The sequence below is a fragment of the Rhipicephalus microplus genome, chromosome 4, assembly GCF_043290135.1.
Source record: "Rhipicephalus microplus isolate Deutch F79 chromosome 4, USDA_Rmic, whole genome shotgun sequence".
In the NCBI taxonomy this organism is placed as follows: Eukaryota; Metazoa; Arthropoda; class Arachnida; order Ixodida; family Ixodidae; genus Rhipicephalus; species Rhipicephalus microplus.
The window spans coordinates 147,439,909-147,447,219 of record NC_134703.1 but is presented as its reverse complement, the minus strand read 5'-3'; the positions used below and the strand labels follow the sequence as shown (position 1 = coordinate 147,447,219).

General features: G+C 41.7%; 1 non-coding gene across 1 annotated transcript; it reads left to right on the top strand.

Moving 5' to 3' along the window:
* Window positions 1–5,060: 5,060 nt before the first annotated feature.
* On the top strand, window positions 5,061–5,132 carry TRNAC-GCA (transfer RNA cysteine (anticodon GCA)). Its single transcript has one exon. It is a non-coding gene; the product is annotated as a tRNA-Cys (tRNA).
* The last annotated feature ends 2,179 nt before the right edge of the window (window positions 5,133–7,311 follow it).

Below are 7,311 nucleotides of genomic sequence, written 5' to 3'. Positions count from 1 at the left end.
CCTCAACTAGACCCTGTATTTACGTTAAGGGAGCTGCATTGTGCTATAGCATCATGTCGTCAAAAATCGGCCTCTGGACCGGACGGCATTACGTACAATATGCTAGAGAGCCTTGGGCCCACAGGCACAACTATTCTCTTAGATATTTACAATAATCTATGGACGCAAGAAATTGTACCCGAGCCTTGGAAGTCTGCTCGCATCATTCCGATCTTAAAACCGGCTAAGACACCCTTCAACCTTGAATCCTTTCGTCCAGTCAGTCTGACAAGCTGTTTATGTAAGGTAATGGAAAAAATGATTGATGCGCGACTTCAATGGTGGTGCAACAGAACTGGTGTATTCTCCAACTACTTGACAGGTTTTAGGAAACAGAGATGCACAATGGATGCAATACTGGACTTAGTAACGTATGTGGAGCGTGAACGCGCCTGTGGTAGTTCGACGGTCGCAGTGTTCTTGGACATCAAAAGGGCATTTTACACAGTCAGCCACACTCATGTTCTGCTGAGTATGTTGGAACACGGACTGTCAGGCTGGTCTTTGTGGTGGGTATCTAAATTTTTATCAGGTCGTAAAATATTCATTCAGACGAGCGAAGGAAAAAGTGCAGAACACGACGTCAGACAGGGAGTGCCACAAAGAAGCGTACTCAGCCCTCTTCTTTTCAACTGTGTTATGGCTGATTTAGCTAAAAGACTGCCTTCCAGGTTAAAATATTTCTTATATGCAGATGATGTGTGCATTTGGGCATCTGGCACGGGCATACGGTTAATTCAGATTGCATTGCAAGACGGAATAAATATTATCAACAACTTTTTAAAAGAAAGATGAATGATTCTATCGCACGCAAAGACAGCTGTATTGCCCTTCACCCGTAAGAAGTTAAAGAACTTCAATCTCAATTTAGAAGAAGAACCACTTATGATTGTGACACAGCATCGGTTTCTCGGAGTAATACTTGATAGGCAGCTATCAGGGGCACCTCACATAAAGAAACTCGAAAACGAGGTGAATACGCTAGTGAATATACTCCGCAGAATTGCTGGGACATTATGGGGCGGATCTGTATCACCCATGCTCGCTGTTCACAATGATTTAATACGACAAAAAGTTGCATATTCTGCAGCAGTGTTACACGGCCTTTCCCGCACTTCAGAGGAGCGACTTCAAAGACTATTAGCTAGGGGACTGCGCGTCTGCATAGGTGTTCCACGAGCGACTTCCAGCAGCCTTGTCATAGCAGAGACTCGACAACCACCATTTCCAGTCATGAGAACAATTGAAACATGCCGCCATTTTTTTCGCTTACAGACGCAACACAGGGACCACCCACTGGCACTGGAGATTTTACTAAGAGATAAAAGCAATGCTCACAACGATGTACAGAGTAATGTACATATATTACCCAGACATGAATTTTGGAGCTCTGAAATGGACTATCCTCCATGGCTGCTTGTTATACCAAGCATTGAATTCTCAGCGGATGGCATTATCAGAAAGAGAGACATGTTCATCCAAGCTGCTCAACAACTAGCGCTTTATCAGATACACATGCGGTATCCAGGGTACATACATATTTACACAGATGGCTCAAGTACTACAACGTCTTCAACATCGGCATTTATCATACCACAGCTCAATATTCAGGAATCGTTTAAATTATGTCGCATGACGTCATTTACTACATCTGAGCTCTTCGCTATTCTGTATGCTCTAAAGTTTATAAACTCGGTAGCAGACGCTAGAAAATGGGTACTTTTCAGTGACTCACAGGCCGCATTAAGATCACTCTCCAGTACAAACAGGAGAGTAATAAGTGATAGTATGAGATACGAAACGCTGAAGCAGCTCACCAAAGCAAAGAAGGCGCAACATGAGATCAAATTCCAGTGGATACCTGGCCACTGCAACATTCCTGGAAACACAGCTGCCGATGAAGCAGCACGACAAGCACATCGTAAAGACGTTACTGTTTCTTTACCAATTTCGAAAAATGACTTCCGTAGTATTTTAAAGTATACAACTTTCAGAATGAGCAAACCTGCTTGGTTTGACCAAAGTACAAAGAGCTGCGATTTATATCACATCGATCCATTTATTGAATTCAAAATTACGCTAGCATTAGATAGAAGGATGGAAACTCTAATTCACCGATTGAGGCTAGGCACCGCATACACAAAACATTTTTCGAACAGAATCGGCAGAGCTGATACTCCCGAATGCGATTGTGGATTTATAGATGAAGACGTATGTCCCCTTCTCATAGACTGTCCACATCAAGACACACCGAGACGCCGTCTTAAAAGCGAACTGTTCGCATTGGACCACAGACCATTTAGCATGAAAAAACTTCTGGGCCCGTGGCCAACTGGAGTTTTACAGTCTCACGCTTTAAAAGCATTAACACGTTTTTTTACAAGACAGCGGGATGGCTGACAAGTATTAACAAAGAACAGGCTTTCATTTGTAACACATGTACTTATTATGTACAGTATCATGTGACACCCATCACGTGTGTGTTGTGAAATGAATGACGTGTCGACTATTATGTACATACGAGCGAATGCATCTTTATAAGGACCAGACGTGTGCTTTGCTGTTTTGTGCTGGTGGACCGAATATTAACGAGGGACATTTCCAGAGACTTCTTACATTGACTTTCGAACATTTACTAACCATTGTGATATGTGCGTATAAGTGTGTCTTTGCATATCTGTGCCTGAGTTTTCTATTTTCCATGCACTGCTTTGTATGTTTTGCTTCAAGATACGTGTTCAAGTTTCAATCAACGGCTAAGGAGTAGCCGGCGCCATAATGATGCGCCAACATCTCCTTATATATCATATCAATAAAAAAAAACAGGTAGATGTGTTATCTCGGGCTGTTGTTCGATACCGGTGCTAGAGTAACGGGTCTTATAAACTAATGAGAAATGCGTGGCAAAACAGTCAGCGACATCATGCATTTCAACGAAGTCCGAGTACAACACCTTTATCTATAGTCTGATGGACTCCCCACTTTAGCTACACCTTTTGTGTAATTATCTGCAGAATTCATCCACTTGTCGGAGGCACTTTTTATCACCAAGAACTCAGCGTGTGAACTGAAGCCCCGTTTTAGAGGCGGTAAGAGGGAGATTTCGAAAAAAAAACTAAACTCTTCCTTCCACTCAATGAACGATAATAATAATAATAATAATAATAATAATAATAGCAGATCCCACGTACAGTGCGAATCGATGATATGCGAAGCACGAATGAAAAAGGATAATATACGTCACTTTAACGTCAGCACAACGTTACGAGGCGGACGTAAATTATGCCGTACATGACTTCCATGTCATGATTATCATGTTTGCACGTGCCATTTACCTTCGTCATTTTTTTCACGTCACGTGATACCAAATTTTGTATATGTGGAGCTAGCCAAACAGCTGCAGCGGGCTGTGAGCGTAGCATGTAGTCATATTTTACATGGCACGCATGTCATAATTATCATGTTTGGACGTCGTCCATTCGCGCCACGTAATACCAAATTTGGTATATGTGAAGCTAGCGAAACGGCCGCGAGCGCATCATAGGCGTGTTGTGTCGTCTTGTTCTTACATGACACGCATCTCATGACAATCATGTTTGCACCAGTCACATACCTTCGTCATCCATTCACGTCCCGTAATACCAAATTTGGTATGTGTGAAGCTAGCGAGACCGCGAGCATACCATGAGCGTGGCGTGTAGTCATGGCTTACATGACATGCATGTCATGATTTTCATGTTAGGGTCTGTCACTTATGTTCGCCATGCACTCATGTAATGCCATACCAGTTTAGCAATATGTCATGTGAACGAAACCACCACAAGAGCAGCAAGACCATAAAATCTAAATCATAATACTCATGACATACAACTCACAATTTTCATGTTATTACTAATCACCTATGTTCGCATATCGTTATGTTATTTCATACCAATTTTGGTATCGGTACCGTTATCTAAACGGCCAGGAGAGCTAAAGCTCGTAGGTGGCTGTATAGATAGATAGATAGATAGATAGATAGATAGATAGATAGATAGATAGATAGATAGATAGATAGATAGATAGATAGATAGATAGATAGATAGATAGATAGATAGATAGATAGATATACAGATAAGCTCAAAGTCGCTGAAGTTCGCTAATAAATGCTTCATATTTAATAATAATAGTAATATTAATATTTTTATTATTAGTATTAATAATTGTAATAATGATTGATATGTGGGGTTTGACGTCCCAAAACCACCATATATGATTATGAGAGACGCCGTAGTGGAGGGCTCCGGAAATTTTGACCACCGGGGTTCTTTAACGTGCACCCAATTTGAGCGCAGGGGCCAACAACAACAACAACAACAACAACAACAACAACAACAACAACAACAACAACAACAACAACAACAACAACAACAACAACAACAACAACAATAATAATAATAATAATAATAATAATAATAATAATAATAATAATAATAATAATAATAATAATAATAATAATAATAATAATAGAGCTCCTGAGCTTGTTGGAGTGCAGGTCGCCACAGCCACGCTCTTTCATTCACCCGTTCACATGTTATCAGTGGCATGGAACCTCATTCATGTGCCTATTACAGATGGTAAAAGATGATGATGATGATGATAATGATGATGATGATGATGAACTCTATGTATGCTCACACCCACTCTAGGGGATTGGCCAAGATACGAATAATTTATAAGAAAAAGTGTTCACAAAAGAATTGTGTGAATAATGAATTATAGAGTAGTAAAAATAAACTAATGATGCGAATTTAGATAATTGAGATTAAAACCTGTTGCAACAGCATGGTTTTGTACTGCCTATGATATCCGAGGCCTCGCAAGCCCTCTGCACCTGATTAGCCTCCTTTATTGGTCAATTTACGACCATAAAAACAATAAAAAACTGTAGGCAATTACTGACAAAATGTAAAAAGCCTCGCTCTTAATGAAAAAAAAACTAAAGTGGAAAGGAGGAATTATAATAGTTTGTTGCTTAGCACGGGGGTATAGCTCAGTGGTAGAGCATTCGACTGCAGATCGAGAGGTCCCCGGTTCAAACCCGGGTGCCCCCTTCTGTTAATTTTTTTTTGTCTTGTTTTTTTTTCTTACATTTTTTTCAAATTTGGTAGATGCAATGCACTGGAAAAATCCATTTAATGCGAAGCAGCCGGAAAACATTTCTTATCCTTGAGGGAAATCAAGTCGTTCATGCCTGGACTGTAATCTACTATCGCACGTTTGCCATGCATGCATGCATAGATGTACCACTATGTGGTATATACCATGCTACTGAAACGTACATTCTCGCATGTGAATAATGTCACACATAAAATGCTTGTCATTATTTTCATGTTACTACTTTTTGCATTCGTCATAGAGTCACGTCACGCAATACCGCGTTCAACGCAATAGCGTTAAAAAGCTCGTTTCGCAGAAATTCCAGCGTTGGCGTCGGCAGTTGTGAGTAAAAAATCATCATATCTGCGTCACCGAAAATTGAGAAAACGCAAATAAAATGAATGATAAAAACATTTCAGTGCTAACAGCTGCTAACATTAGGACCACCGATGAAGCGTGCACATGGGCTTTTGTGGTATCAGATTGGCGATTATTATTGACACGATAGCGTTAAAGAGCTCGTTTCGCAGAAATTCGGCCATCGTCGCCGTTGATTGTGAGCGAAAAATAGAGACAGATGCAAATAAAGTAAATAATAAAATTCTGGGTGTGCGTGCATGGGGATCGAAACCGGGCCGTTTGCGTGGTAATACCACACCGTGATACATCTGCTTGTGAATACAGTGAAAATAACTTTCTCTGCTTGAAAATGCAGTGAAATTATATTTCACGCTTTAAATAGAAACTCGTCCTGTGTGCATGTTTCACAATACAGCATCAAATACTGCCGTAATAATGCGTAAGACAAGCCTACATTGTCATCGGGTGTGGCAAGGAAGGAGGGAGGAGGAAGCAACAAAAGGGAGAAGGCAGGGAGGATAACCAGAAAGACATCCAGTTGGCTACCCTACACTGGGGGATTAGGGAAGGGGACAAGAAAGAGAGAAGAGAGGGAAAAGAAAAAAGGTGGGGGAGAGACTGACAGTAATTTCACTGCAGCGTGTAGAGCTCTACCACATGTCAGAGGCGTTCACACAAGCCTGTCTTTCTCAGGAAACGCAGCAGGGCTTTCACTGCCTTGTGGGCTGTCGAGGCATGTGGACGTTGCTGTAATAGCACCTGCACAGAAAGAGGCTGATCATCCAGTCGCCGCAATGCGTTGGCAAGTACTTGGCTATCTGAGGCAAAACGAGGACAATGGCACAGCAGCTGTTCGATATTTTCGTCGGTGCCGCAAACATCGCACGCCGCACTGTCAGTAATTCCAATTAACGTGGTATAAGCTTTCGTGAAGGCAACTCCCAGCCGAAGGCGATAGAGAAGCGAAGCTGCACGTCGATGTAGGCCGGGTGTGAGAATAAAGAATTATAATATATGACATCGTAGTTTGAAGCCAGTCACCCACTAAAAAAGGCCCACACGCTACTGCACCCTTAAGTCCAAGTAGTGGGTGCACAGCAAGTTCGAAAACATTTCATACACTAAATATTTGAAATGCGCACTATTTGTTACTCTATACGTACGTACTAGGAACAGAATATTCTTATCGCGTGTTCCTCTCAAAAGCAAAGCTTAAGGGTCCCCCAATATTTTTTTTTTATTTGTATCAAGCGAGTCAACCGGCCGTGAGCGCTCCCTGAGCGTGGTGCGTAAAATGACGCCATGCATGACGTGCATGTCATTATTTTCACGATAGCATCGGCCACTTACGTTCGCCATATAAAAATATTTTGCCGTATCAATTTTCGGGTATATTAATGAAACGGACGCGAGCACCCCTAAACTATGTCATGAAAATCATGCCGTGCAGGGGAAGCATGTCATGATTTGCATGTCAGGGCATGTAAGTTATATATATATTCGTCGTACAGTCACGTTAGGCCAAAATAACTTCGAAGGTTGGTATGGCACCATATTGGTACCAAATTAACACAGAGTCGTCGCTTGGACGAATGAAACAGCCGGCTTGTACAAGATGATATTTCTTGTTTGGGCGACCTTGTGACCGGCCGAATGTAAATTCAAACAACAGCAAGGCAAGAATGCAGACTGTGCACTGTTATCGGCGAACGGAGCGTCGGCCGCGATAAAAGCGGCAAGTGGTAAAACACGGCGGCTTTTATACACGTGCTA